At 44.5% G+C, this 14961-nt stretch overlaps 1 non-coding gene across 1 annotated transcript; it reads right to left on the reverse strand.

Moving 5' to 3' along the window:
- Positions 1 to 318: 318 nt before the first annotated feature.
- On the reverse strand, positions 319 to 392 carry TRNAN-GUU (transfer RNA asparagine (anticodon GUU)). Its single transcript has one exon. It is a non-coding gene; the product is annotated as a tRNA-Asn (tRNA).
- Positions 393 to 14961: the final 14569 nt, after the last annotated feature.

The raw sequence follows: 14961 nt of genomic DNA on the forward strand, positions 1-14961 counted from the left end.
GAGAAAACAAGCAAAGAAAAAAACAAATGTATCAAGGTTAAGTCTTCCACCAAGACAATGTTGTCCTTCCCTCAATTTGGTGGTAAATCCTTTAAAACGAGTAAAAACAAAGTCTTAACCCCCCTCCACAATTGTAGTGCAAGGTCAACCTCTCATGAGCCACATGCCTCGCCGTATGAAACTTGTGGTCACCATCTAACATCCAAAGTTTTCTGATGTTCAACAGTTGAGCAGGGCAAAGGTACACAGCAGTGAACTCACATCAACACTAGCGTTTGGGTAGAGCAAAATTTGTGCCTATAACTGGCTCAAAGATGACGCTAGAAGGAGGGCTTGAACCTCCGACCTTGTGGTTAACAGCCACACGCTCTAACCAACTGAGCTATTCCAGCCGACACGTTAACTATACGACGTAAAATTTAATAAACTATATAACAGCACCATAGTCCATTAGCCACAATAGTGCCAAACGTAATTGCCAATGGAATCTCAAATAGTCTCAGAGCTGCCACTCCCCAAAGAAGAAAGTTTAGCTGCAGGCTGAAGCCATCATGTCGAAATTTTCAGGCAAAAAAGGGCACATTAGCAGCACAGTGTGAGATCTCTGCCTTCCACTTGGAACTCATGATAGCAATCGAACGGCAGCTCGTTAATAAGGCAGTGCCAAGGAGAGCCGAAGAGCACCTATTTGCAGAAAATTGAGTGCTGCGATTGATGCGTTTGGCAGACTTGTATGCCTTAATGGTGCATAATTAGTCTAAGCACATAGTTCTTGTGCACGTGATTTGTCATCTCTCGGGTTGCATCGATCCCCGATGTTGTTTTTCATCCATGCCCGATGATGAGTTATACAGTACCTTGGATGTTGGACTACATACATACTTATGTACATATATACTCTATGTACATAGACATGTTTATAGCAACTTGGATGCATTTTGGCAGTTTTTTGCTCTCTTCATTATTGACACCTCTCGTGCATGATAGAATCGAGTTCGGTTGAGGTGGGAGCTTGATAGATTTTTGAAGACAATCATTGGGGTCTAATTATTGAGAATGAGGTGGATAAGGTCGTTGGAGTTTCCCTTAGCGCAACCTAGCCATATAACATGTATAGATGGAATTAGGTGCTCGTTAGCCAAGTTGGCTTCGACATTGCTAGTATGAGTGTGATCAAATTCAATCTATGCCCAAGTTTTGATATGTTGTCTTTTGCTTGTTTATGGTATCATGATTTTGAGATATCGTCAAAATTTGGTCAAATTTTTGTCATAGTTTTCTAGCTAGTCTATGTGTCTCTCTATCACAAGTTGGTTGACATACTCTCTTTAGTGCCCAAACTCTACTAGATTTTTGCCAGATTCTCTTTGCCATTATTTTGACTACCGGTGTTGCAGGGCAGGCTAGTGGTTGCGGCTTCTCAGAACTAAAACAATCTTTAGCGGAGTTTTCATAGATGAGCCAAGATTCACACGATGGAAAATCTCAACTACATTTTTAGGAGTGGTCATCTATTCTTGTTGAATCGATTCGTGCAAGCAACAGTTGCCATATATGTTTGTGGACTTTCAGCAAGCAAGGCTTGTGTGTTGTGGTTCAGCTAAAACAACACCTACTTTCACTAACATGCTTGACCAGATGGTCTTTCATTGATGTTTTGCAAGCCTAAGCATACACTTTAAAAGTGGTTTATTCATGCAAATTTCTAAGTTGTTGTGGGCTTCTCACTGGTTCTAAGTAACCATACACAACATTTCTATTGCATTTACGACTTCTTGACATCAAGTTTCATGATCACGCACATAATCATGTCAGCCAAGCTGATTATTTTCAACAGTAGTTTGCTTCTCAACCAGGGCCCGAAAAGAGCTCGTTGCTGCTAACCCACCCACGCACTTGCAGTCCCCCCCCCGCCCCCCCCCCCCCCCCCCCCCCCCCCGGGCACGGCGCTGCCTGCCTTGTGCGCAGCTGCTCCCAGCGCGAAGCCAGTCCGCGCCTCAACCCTGTGTTCCCCAGCCTCAGCCCCGCGCTCTCCCATCCCTACCTTGTGCCTTCGCGTCACATTCTCACCCTTATCCACCTCCACGTCACATTCTCACCTCGCAGTTAGGTGATTTTTTTAGCCTTCTGTGGTTTCCGCGTCACCATCGCCCTTCTCGATTCAGCAGTAGATACAGAATGGCGGCTTTTGCTCCACCTTAGAGGGACTCTACAGCAGCCCCCTGGCCCGACATCTCGCCAAAAGAGAAAGCGAGCTTGATGGTTGAAGTGGAACGCTTACAAGACACTTTGGTTATTTGCAAGATCATAGGCACTCGGCTCAATCGGGGCGAGGTTCGGGATCTACTTCAGGTCCGCTTTCTCTTCGATGTGGGCAAGATCATTGATGTCCAGATCCTTGAGAGAGGGTACTGCCAGATAGAGTTCGAGTCTCCAGAGATGACGACCAAGGTGATTTCGATGAGCCCGCTCGGTATGCGAGCAGCTCGAGCTTACTTCAGACGATGGCATCATGGTTTTGACCATACTACAAATGTGCATGAGAAGGAGGCTGACTTGCCGATCTCGGTCTGTTTCACAGGCTTGAGACGTGAGATCTCCCTCTTCTTCCTAGGATTGGTTCCATGTTTGGGACAGTTCTGGAGTCTCCGCGCACTGTAGCTTCAGTTGTGCCAAGGCCACATGTTTACTTGCTGTGCGGGTTCTTGTTCGAGACACACACTCCCTCCCGAAGGCGGTATTGCTGTCTCGGGTGAGTGGGGGTTGAATCAGATAGAGTGTGGAGTATTCGGGTCTCCTGAATCCGTGTTCCATTTGTAGACAGATGGACCATTTGTCAAAGGCGTGTCCTCGCAGGAGACCTAGGCGCAGGGGACTGGACACACGTCCACCGCGAGGCGATCTCTTGGTAGTGCTTTCTCTACGAGCCATGTGGCTTAGGAGGGATGGCTCCATCTGAGGCCGCCTGTTTTGGTGCAGACTTTTCCTTTTGCAGCAGTCCCTAGAGGTGTGACTAGCTATGACATTCATAGATGATGGGACTTCTTCGACTATAGCTTCACACGGTTCCTGGGTGACTCTTCTCCTGACCTGGAGGAGGATTGCTTTCGAGTCCACGTCCTCTTTCTTGCATCTTGAGGCATCGAGGCTTTGGACACAACGGTGGGTTTCTCCTTCCCGTTGTGCGATAGGGATCCTACAGAGTGGACCCTGCACACAGTTCTTGACTGGCTCCAGATTATTCAGGCTACTGAGTTCTCACACCACACAGGGGAGTTAGGGGTGAAAAATATGGTACAGACACTTTGGCCTCTTGCCAAGTTCAGCGTGACCCCACCGGATGCAGTGGGTTGCAGACACATTGTGGTGCATTTGTTTGCTGACACTCAGATCCCTCCTTGCTATGTATTTGTACATGAGGATTCCTGGGCAGGACAATCACTCCATTCGCGCTTGTTTAGAGGTCGTTCGGATGCGCATTACTTCCCATCCAAACCAGTCTCCAAGATAGCGAGGTTGACTGATGTTGAAAACATCTGTTTTCTCTTACTGACTCCATGAGGATCATCTCATGGAATGTGCAGAGATTAGGAGGGCCTCAGTTCCAGTGTCAGAGGGGTCGGCTACATCAGGAGCTTGATCAGAGATGCCTTGCGAGTGGTGAGATTGAAATTCTTATGCTACATGAGCATCATCTTTGTGAGAGCTACATTAGACGGTGTGGTCAGATTTTGCGTGGTCGCTGTGAGACATTTTGGTCAGCTGCATTTGGACTTGGAGGCATCCAGGGAGGGGTATGTATGACTATTGCAGATTCTTTGCAGCAGGCCATTGTGAGCAGAGGTATTATTGTACCAGGCAGAGCTCAGTGGATTACTGTAGGTTCATGGTTGCCTCATGGGTTTCCTGAACATCTATGCACCCAATGTAGCAAGTGCACGAGCAGAAATCTGGTCTCAGGTAGTGGAGTCTTTGCCGCATGTAGAGCAGTGGTTTGTTGGGGGGGACTTCAACATGTTGGAGGACCCCTCTGATCGGATTGGAGGTGGCCATGTCACAGAACATGGGGCTGAGCTGGCAGCTTGGGAGCGGTTATGTGTATGACTATGAGGGTTTCTGATGTTCGACAACATAGATCACTTCTATGCTAGTGACCGCATTTGTGACTTGGGTGGGTTAGTTTGCATCTTGGTTGGGACATCCTTTTCGGACCATGCACCAGTGATCCTCACAGTGACACATAGACAGAGGAGGGGCAACACGATGCTACGCATCCCTGAGAGGATCTTGCTGGACTCTAAGCTCAGAGAGCAAGTGGTGGATCTTTGGACAGAGGGCTTGGACACGAAGGACTCTCCTGCCTGCTGACAGAGTGGCCTTTGGACTTGCTCAACTTAGTCGGTTCTTTCTTTAGGAGTCTACGGCTTGTGCCTGGCTGTTGCAACGAGAGAGAAAAAGCAATGTCTTCGACGGGACATTGCTTCCCTGCAGAGCATGCAGGAGCAACACCCAGAAAGTCCCTGGTTGGAGGAACAATTGTAGTAGGCTTGCTAGGAGCTTGCCAGCACAGAGGAGAGGCGTCATGAGTTTGTTTTCCATCAACATGCATCTCAGTGGACCCAGGTGGGTGACAGGGTTATGGGAGAATTCTTTGAGATAGTGGGACCCCGTCATGCGCACATCAGTGTCAACCAATTGAGGAGGCCTGACAGGTCAATTGCTTCAGAGCCAGAGGACATGCGTGCAGTTGTTATCGACTTTTACCGTGACCTGTTGTCAGTAGACCCTCAGTCGGAGCGTCAAGATGCATGCAGAGAGCAGGTTTGGGCACATATGCCTTGTCTTGTGACTAAGAATATGTGCCAGAGGCTTGAGTTGCCGCTTTAACTAGAGGATCCCCACATGGTCCTCAGAGCACTTCCCCGTGGTAGCTGTTCAGGTGTGAGGATGGTTTAAATCTCATTTTTTTCTTAGATTACTAGGACTTGCTTGGCTCAGACCTTTGGAGCACTTTTCAGTACATCTTACACATAAGAGAGATGCCTGACAGCAAAAAGTGAGGGCTTGATTTACCTCATTTTTCAAGGAGGGTGGTTCCTTGGATGAGATTCGGCAGTGGTGGCCCATCACCATCCTTAACTCAGCCAACAAAATTCTTGCCAAGGCTCTGAGTTTGAAGGATTCATCCACTTCTAGAGAGCATTATACATGGGACCCAAATAGATTTTTTCAAGGAGTGCAGTATTCGTGACAACATCTTTACTTTTTGGGAGGCATCTGCCCTCATGCGCCTCCATGATGAGGATCTGGTGATACTTCTTCTCAATTTTGACAAGGCCTACGATAGAGTTGACTCGGAATTTTTGGAGGGCACTCTTTGTATGATGGGCTTCTCAGATGCATGGATTAGAGGTGTGTCAGCTCTTTACAGACGTGCACACAATCAGGTGCTTTTGGCAGGAGGTAAAGAGATCGGTTCATGCTCACATGTTTAGTTAGACAGGGATGCCCTCTTGCCCCCTTCCTCTTTCTGTTCTATGCTAAGGCAATGAGAAAATTTTTGGTTTCACAGCAGGTTGGTTTACGCGGTTTAGCGCTTCCTATTCGGGGAAATGAGCTACTAAATGCTGAGTTTGCAAACGACTCAACTTTGTACTTGGAGGGCCAGGAGGCTAACCTACACAATGAGGGTTTCAGATGTTATCAGGTTGTCTTGGACTTGTCTCCTGAGCAGTATATTGCTCCCCTCCTCCTATCCATCAGGAGGAAGCTATTACATTAGAGGTTGGCACGACTTTCTTTGGCAAGCAGAGTTGTAGTAGCCAGCTAGGTGTTGTTGGTTACTATGTGGTACATTACATCTTGCTGGATCTTTTTGAGCTCCTACATCAGCTAGGTAGAGAGGCTGATCAAGAATTTCCTTTGGTCAGGGCGCGAGACTCACATAGCCTGGGCCAAAGTGGCTTGGAAGGTCATCACTCTACTTTGTTCTCAGGGGGGTTGGGAATCATAGCCCAGCACATCAGAGCCGAGCCCTTCTTGGGAAGTTTGTTGTCAGAGGACTGCTTCTGAGGGAGGAGCCCTAGAAGGAGTTTTTGCTTCCGTGGCTTAGAGCTAGAGTGCCTTAGGCCGGAGGCCCTTGGAGACCTTCCACCAGATGGATTTTCATAGAGATGCGCAGAGTTGGCATGAGCAAGAGACTAGATGACTGTATTGTTGTGATCCTTCTTCAATCTTGGGAGAAGCTGCAGCGAGGCTTGGAGCAGCACCAACCTACATGCACGGAGGAGCGCTTGAGACAACCCCTTGTTTGGAACCCCATGGTCAACACTCAGAGAGGCCACTTGGTTGGTAGTAGTCCTCATGTCTCTTAGGGTCCCATGGCAGAGGGTCCAAGACACACTTTAGGTGACTAGCTACAATCCTCACGTTTGTCAGAGGAGCTTCAAAGAATCGAGCTATAAGACATGAGAGGGGTGCAGAGCATGTGCCAGGACATCACAGAGGCAATACCAGTTGAGTGGCTTACACCTCTTGAGTCAGCAGCGCCCAGATGGATGGGGGCCTTCATGTGATTGGAGGTCCTCATCACATTTCGGGCTTGCTCAGAGACTGTACCCTCCAAGTTTTTGAGCTACAGGGTGAGGGTCGATTACACAGAGTCTCAATAGAGGCTCCACATATTGCAGAGTGTTGTTTTTAGAGGATCAGAGTTGTGGGCATCTGTGGTGGGAGGACTTGTGTCATGGATCCTGACCCAACAACTCTTGAGATAGGCCATTGAAGGTTGTGGGCCTGGGAGAGCTATCCACAGGCACAAGTGCAGTGGGATCCTAGAGAGTGGTTTTGGAGGGACCCTTTCTCCTCAATCAACCATCCAAGAGCCCCTTTCTTTTAGTACACTATTCGACTGGGACATCACATACTGGAAGCACGGAGAGAGGCTCCTCATGCTACATCCCCTTGTTAATATGAGAAAATCATTTGGGTTGGTTAGATATTAGATTTTATTACATTACCTCTCCCTTGAAATCATAGTCGTCCTCGACTATGAGGTAGAAGAGATAAAGCCTTAGTCATAGTCAATTTTTCTTAGCAGGTAGAGGATCCCATTTTACCCTACGACATCTTTCCAAGATGGATGACTAATCCATTCGGTGCTTGGGAGACATAGCTGCTGCAAGCATGTCTGCTCTTTAGTCCATTTTATTCTCCCAAGTAGAGTGACAAATTCTACATGGTGTTTGAGAGACGTCGTCATCACAAACATGATTCTAAGTATGCATACTATTAAAATTTGTGCACACAAAGGATGTAGTCTTATAAAACAAAAACATTGGTCATTCAAAAGAAATTTGTACATTTGCTTACTCTAATGTAGCATTGTAAGCATTGACAAGGTTCATGCTATCCTTAAGCTGTATTCCTTGCATCCATCTAGCATCTTTAAAAGGATAACTTTTGAACTTAATAAGATACCATCGAATAATCTTACCATGTCGTAGTACCTTGTCTTCATGTCAAAGGATAGCTTCAAGTTGTAGCACCTCTTCTTGGTCTTCAATTTTGGGAGTGTCTTCAATAATTGGTTCACTTGGTGGCTCTCCTTTGGAGCTCCTTTGTAGGGCTTAAGTAGGCTCACATGAAAATCATTCTGTATGAGCCAATGGTTGGGCAACTTAAGTTGATAAGCCATCACATTGATTGGATTCAAGATTTGAAAACGACCATAGTATCTTTTTACTAATTTAGCATAATACTTTTGATGGCCCGTAGGATTTTTTCCTATTGTTTGCCTTAATCGCGACGAAACTTAAGTAAGACCCAATCATTTTCTTTAAACGTTAAGGCCCTTCTATGCTTGTCAGCATCAGCTTTTTGCCTTTGTCGAGAGATGGATATAGCCTCCTTAATCTTTTGGAAAGATTCTTGTAGGTCACGGCTATACTCATTGGCAACAAAGATCTTCCCATATACTTTGAGTAGCAAGGGAGTTTTAGGTCTTCCCTCAATGATTTAGAAAGGTGATTTTCTCGTAGAAGTATGGACATTATTATTGTACGCATACTCTACAAGAGATAAATACTATTCCCATTGTGGGCATTGATCTACTTTGGTAACAAGTATTTAGTAAATCGAGTATTTTAAAATTGGATATCTCACTTTGGCCATCCGTTTGTGGGTGATAGGCCGAAGAGAAATTCAATCTTGTACCTAGATTTTCAAAGAGACCTTTCCAAAAATTACTGGTCATTCTAGAACCTCTATCTGACACGATGGATGTTGGAAATCTATGGTGTTTGAAAATCTGTGATATGAAGATAATTTCCATTTGGTGTGTCCTAATAGTTTTTTTGACAGGAATAAAGTGTGCTTGCTTGCTAAACCTGTCGACTATTGTCCATATTCCCGTATTCCCTGGATAGACTTGGGTAATTCAAAGATGAAATCCATGGCTATACTCTCCCATGGTGAATTTGGGATAGGCAATGTCTTTTGGCATACCACGCATTTTGAAACATACTCTTGTATGTCCACTTTCATGGTACGCCAATAGAAGTACGTCTCTACTCCTTGAAAAGCAGGTTGAATGCCTCTATGCCCCGCATAGGAGGAGCATGGGGTTCATACATAAATTCTCGGGGGGGGTGGGGGGGGGGGGGGGGCACTATGTGATCATGTTAATGTATAATGTGAGTTCGAAAGGAGGGGTTTTAAAATTCAAAAATTTTAGGCAATTTAACAGAGATACATTTAAATAAGGGGTTTTCATAATCAATTTTGAGAAAAATTCCTTTAAAAATGGGTCATTTTACTCATTCAGACATGTTAAAAGAGGATTTTTTTAAATACCCCACGAACGCACATTATATAGGGGGTAACTGAATGATGAACCCCCCGAGCATAAATTTCTCCCTAAGGGACTGGGTAACACATAGCCTATTGTCGTGGAGAAGATAACCATCCTGCAAGGTGAATGGTTCCTCTTTCTTCCCCAAAACAACGGTTGACATTATATCTCTAAAGTCAGGGTCAGTAGCATACTCATTTATCATAGAAGATAGATCATTGTGAGTTTGTATAGACACCGCATTAACTTTTGGTCGGCGTGAAAGTACATCGGCCACTTGATTGTGCTTACCAGCAATGTGAGCAATATGAAAATTAAATTGCGAAATAAATTTTCCCACTGTTGGAATTAGGGTTGCAGAGAAACACACACAGCTTGGAGAAGACGAAGGAAGCTCAAGGCACACAATAGAGAGTGTGTAACTTAGTGTGCAATGGAAAGATAGACAGCCCTAGAGTGATGGGCGTATATACAATGCACGGGGGAAAAAACCTTCTAAAGAGGAAAAGAATGCCCCGGTGGTCCTAGTGTGTTCACACACATCACTACCACATGTATATGGTAATAAATCCTCCCTGGAGTGATGCGGTGAACGAGAGCTGGCACATGAGTAAAGGGAAGTGCCATGCCCTGAGGACATGATCAGTCCACAAAGGGGAGTAAGCCCAAAGCTTTGCGGAAAGCTTCAAGATTCTCACGAGACAATGCCTTTGTGAAAAGATCTGCAAGGTTGTCCTGTGTTGGCACATAAGCCAAGCTGATCTCTCCTACTGAGAGCCTCTCCCTAAAATAGTGGTAATGCACCTCAATGTGCTTTGTGCGAGCATGAAAAACTGGGTTCCTCGCAACTGCCAATGCCCTCTGACTGTCAGTGTAGATAGTGTTCGCAGTGTCATGTCCAACACCCAAATTAGCCATAAGGCGTCTGAGCCATACACACTCAACTGTATCTGTGAAGACTGCCCTGTACTCAGCCTCACAACTCGAAGTGGCCACAGTAGGTTGCTTCTTTCTCAACAATGATATACATAAACTCCCAAGCATGCAACAAAAACCACTTGTGGACACTCGCGTATCAAAACAACCAGCCCAATCTGAGTCCGAAAAAGCATGTAAGTCTGGCGGCAATGATCCCCCCTTGGGATAAAACAAGCCAAGGCGTAAAGTGCCACTAAGGTAGCGGAAAATCCTCTTGACAGCCTGCCAATGCTTAGACCTTGGGCTATGCATGAATCTGCTGACCTGTGAGACTGCAAACTGAATATCTGGCCTCGTGTTGCATACATAAATGAGGTAGGCAACAACAGTTTGGTAAAGAGTGACATCAGCAGGATCCCCAACATCATGTAGACTCAACTTCAAACCTGTTTCCATGGGAGTGGCAATAGGTTTGCAGTCCTCAAGTCCAAACTTACATAGCAATGTCTCTATGTAACTTTTCTGACACAAGGCAATACCACCATCACACTGTTTAAACTGTATACCCAAGTAATGATGCAATAGCCCCAAATCTTTCATCTTGAAAGTAGCATTCAAATCAGCCTTAAATTCAGCAATATGTCTCTCATTTGGTCCAGTGATCAACAAATCATCAACATAAAGAACCACAATGAGAAGTACACCACCCTCACGCTTTACATACAATGTGCTTTCTGCTCGACTGTTACGAAAGCCTCGTTTAACCAAATGAGTGTCAGCTTTCTCATACCAAGCACGAGGAGATTGCTTCAACCCATACAAAGCCTTCTTACATCTGCACACTTTGTCCTCTTGTCCTTTTATGAAAAAATCGTGAGGCTGCGTTACATAAACTTCCTCAAATATGTCACCATTCAAGAAAGCAGTAACAATGTCTAATTGATGTACATCCCAACCAAAATGAGCTGCCAATGCACATAGAAAACGCACAGTAGTCATACGACAAGTGGGAGCAAAAGTCTCTTTATAATCAATGCCTTTTTTTGTGCATAACCCTTTGCAACAAGTCGAGCTTTATGGCGATCAATCTCACCATCCGGCTTGCGTTTCAACTAGTAAACCCACATTGTACCAATGGCCTTTTTGCTAGGAGGCAAATCACATAAAGTCCATGTGTCATTTTCTATAAGTGCATCATATTTTGACTGCATGGCAGCCATCCAATTTTCTGAATTCTGTGCTTCATCAAAAGACAGAGGCTCCTCAACATCATGTAAGCTAGACATAGCCAAAGCATAACAATCTGATGTATAAGATGCATTGCGAGAGCCTGAACGAGTACGACTAGACAAAGGTGCATCCAATTTACTGTCACACAAAGTGTGCACCAGCCATTTTGGCATGCCTCTAGCGTGATAGTGTGATCTAAAAAATTTCAGAAACCCCCATAGGCTGTACATTTTCCTCATTGGAACTTACATTCGTATTTCCACTGCTGAAAAGAGGCAACAAAGTGTCATAAATGTCCTGTGAGCTTACATTATTGTCTCTAGTACATGACAGCAAGGGCTGAACAAAATCTTCCACAAACACTACATCTCGTGAAACCAGAATACATTTTGTTTGCGAATGATACAAACTGTAACCTTTTCTTTCAGCACTATAACCAACAAAAATACATTTGATAGCCTTATCATCCAATTTTTTGCGTTGCACTTGTGGCACCAAAGCATATGCCAAACAGCCAAAAACACGCATGTGCTCAATAGAAGGCTTTCTATCATGCCATGCTTCATATGGAGTAATAGACTGAAAAGCTTTCATAGGACACCTGTTAAGTACATAAGTGGCACACATGATGGCCTCAAGCCAAAAAGAATGCGGCAAAGCTTGACTTTTGACCATACATCGTGCCATTTCTCTCAGTGACCTGTTTTTCCTCTCAGCAATACCATTTTGTTGAGGTGTATAAGGCACTGTATATTGGTGTTTTATCCCACGACTAGCCATAAATGCATTAAATTCATGAGACATATACTCCCCCCCTCAATCGGAACGGAGGGTGCCCATAGTACATTTTGAGACATTTTCAGCCATAGCCTGAAATTGTTTGAAGCACATAAAAACTTCAAACTTCGCTTTAAGTGGAAATACCCATGCATGCCTGGAGTAATCATCAATGAAAGTCACAAAGTACAGGTAATTGCCCAAGGACGGAGTTTTCATGGGTCCACAAACATCACTATGCACAAGCTACAACCCGCATGTGGCCCGAACTGAACCATCCTTTGGAAACTTAGAACGTTGCATCTTACCCAAAAAACAGCCTTCACAAACATGTTTGACAGGTGCTTCAAGAGGTGGCAAAGAAGCAACCATATCATATTTCTGCAAACGCAGCAAACTGACAAAATTCAGATGACCAAAACGTGCATGCCAAAGTTTTGCATCTGAAATAGCCCTTGAATCTGCAACAGCATTGGCAAAATTTTGTCCACACTTGTCATACAAAGTGAGCTTATATAGCCCACGGTACAAAAGGCAAGATGCAACAATTTCATCACCAAAACTGAGATCATGAACTGTACATTTGTCATCCACAAATTTGACTACAAGTCCAAGTCTAGCAATTGCAGATACAGACAAGAGATTCTTCTTGATCCCAGGTACATAAAGTGCATCAACAAGTGTGAAGGAACTGTCATTTGCAGCAGTAATCACAATCTTTTCAACTCCCTGAACCGGATAAGAGGCATTGTTGGCACAAGTGACAGAATTCCCATGAGGGGCAGACTCGAGAGAGGTAAACAATTCACGATGTGAGGTAATGTGCTTTGTAGCACCACTATCGAAATACCACACATGTGAATCTACAGCAACTGACAAGCATGCATCATGGACAGCAGGATTGTAAGTGCAATCTGCGATAAAAGCCCATTCTGCATCAACATCAGCATCACAGTCTACTTTCAGAGAAGACTCAACAATGGCTGCATTTGTAGTGGAACCACCCTCTTTCTTCTTAGCCTCTTTGTCCTTCAACTTAGGACACGACTTGATCAAGTGATCATTAGCTTTACAATAATGACAACGCATCTTCTTTTTGCCCTTATCACCAGAATTGCCAGACGAAGTGCTGCCAGCAGAAGCATTAGGAACAGAATTTTTGCCACTCGCAGCAGAACCATAAGAAGTGGCCGCATTGCTGTTACCACCCTTTCTTTGAGAAGCAATAAAAGCCTATTCAACTGCAAGTTGCCTAGTCCTATTTTTTCTGGAAAGTGACTCTTGCAACAGCAATGTGCGTAATGCATCAAACTTGACAACTTCTGGATTTCCTTGGGTCATAAGTCTACAAGTACTAGCAAAAGTCTGGTAGGAATCTGGTAAGGCATGAAGAACAGTCTGCACAAGGGAACTGTTTGAAATGACTTCACTTGTAGAAATAAGCTGCTCATTGATATCCTTGACACTAGCAAGGAAAGTGTCCATATCATCTTCCTCATGCATAATCTTCGACTCCAGCTCTTTACGCAGCAAAGCAATTTTAGCCTCATTGCAACTTGCATAAAGACCAGCCAAAATATCCCAAGCCTGTTTTGCAGATTTTGCTGAACGGATGTGAGGAACAATGGTGCGCTTCACAGACAACGCAATCAATGCATGAGCCTGCGCATCCTTTACATCCCAACGAGCTTGTTCTGCCGTAGGCAAAACAACTCTAATAGCAGCAATCCTTGCAGCAAGAACTGCAACATCCTCAACATCGCCTACATCCTCAGAACCGGGACGTACATCAATGCCCTGCACAATGTTCCAGACGCCCTTTGACACAAGGACATGTTGCATCATATAAGCCCACATAGGGTAGTTATCCCCATCCAACCTGTCCTCAGCAGCAAACATCTTGAACACATCTGTGTTGTTATTGTCAGCCATGGTAAATGTTGCACCAGATGTGAAAACTACCCGAAAATAGGAGAAACAGAGCGGGAACAACACGTGCTATATAGCACAAACCGTAGAAGACTATAAGGCACGTGTTATGTACAAAACGACACTGACAAAAATTCTGCACAAAATGACGAAATAGCATGTAGTGGCAACGGAGGCCGAAATGAGCCCAAATCAAAAATCTGAGCAGACCGAGATCTACGAGCATTCCTGAAATATTTGTCGACCTGCGAACGCTCGCTAAATGTCACTGAAATCGGAGAAAGTGAGCAGGGGTGTACTGGAGCAGCTGGCGACTAAGCCCGGGAGGACGCAACCTGCTGTGATACCAATTGTTGGAATTAGGGTTGCAGAGAAACACACACAGCTTGGAGAAGACGAAGGAAGATCAAGGAAAACAATAGAGAGTGTGTAACTTAGTGTACAATGGAAAGATAGATAGCCCTAGAGTGATAGGCGTATATACAATGCACGGGGGAAAAAACCTCCTAAAGAGGGAAAACATGCCCCGGCGGTCCTAGTGTGTTCACACACATCACTACCACATGTATATGGTAACACCCACCTCATTTGTTTGGCGGAAAGCTTTGTTTGCATTATGAAGTACTTGAGACTTTGATGGTCTTTTCGTAAAATGAATGGAGTCCCCAATAGATAGTGCTTCCATGTGTCTAGGGCATGTAGAATAGCTAAAAGCTCTTTCTCATAAATGCCTAATACCCACTCATCCGTATTGAGCCTTCGGCTCTCATATGCTATGTCATGCCCTTCTTGAATCAAGACTGCTCCAAGGCCATAACCACAAGCATCACATTGGACCTCAAATGGCTTTGAGAGATCCAGAAGCATGAGAAATGGTTGGGAGGTAAGCTTCTCTTTGAGCTTGTCAAAAGAAATTTTCTCCTTAGCAGTCCATAAATACTTAACATTCTTCTTTGTTAAGTCATGTAATGGTCATGCTATTTGAGAAAATTTTGCTATGAAGCGTCTATAGTATGCACACATGCCAATAAAGCTTCTTAGCTCATGTAGATTCCTTGGATTAGGCCATGCTTTTATTACCTCTAAATTTGATGGATCCATACGGATACCATCTTGAGAGATAATATGACCTAGGTATTGAATCTCTTGAAGGAAAAATTTGCTTTTTTTTTTTGGTTGAGGAAAAGCTTGTTCTCCCTCAATGGTTGAAAAAATCATTTGGAGATGCTCCTTGTGTTCCTCCTTGGACTTGGAGT

Source organism: Adiantum capillus-veneris, chromosome 27 (genome assembly GCF_014529385.1).
Source record: "Adiantum capillus-veneris isolate H3 chromosome 27, ASM1452938v2, whole genome shotgun sequence".
NCBI lineage: Eukaryota > Viridiplantae > Streptophyta > Polypodiopsida > Polypodiales > Pteridaceae > Adiantum > Adiantum capillus-veneris.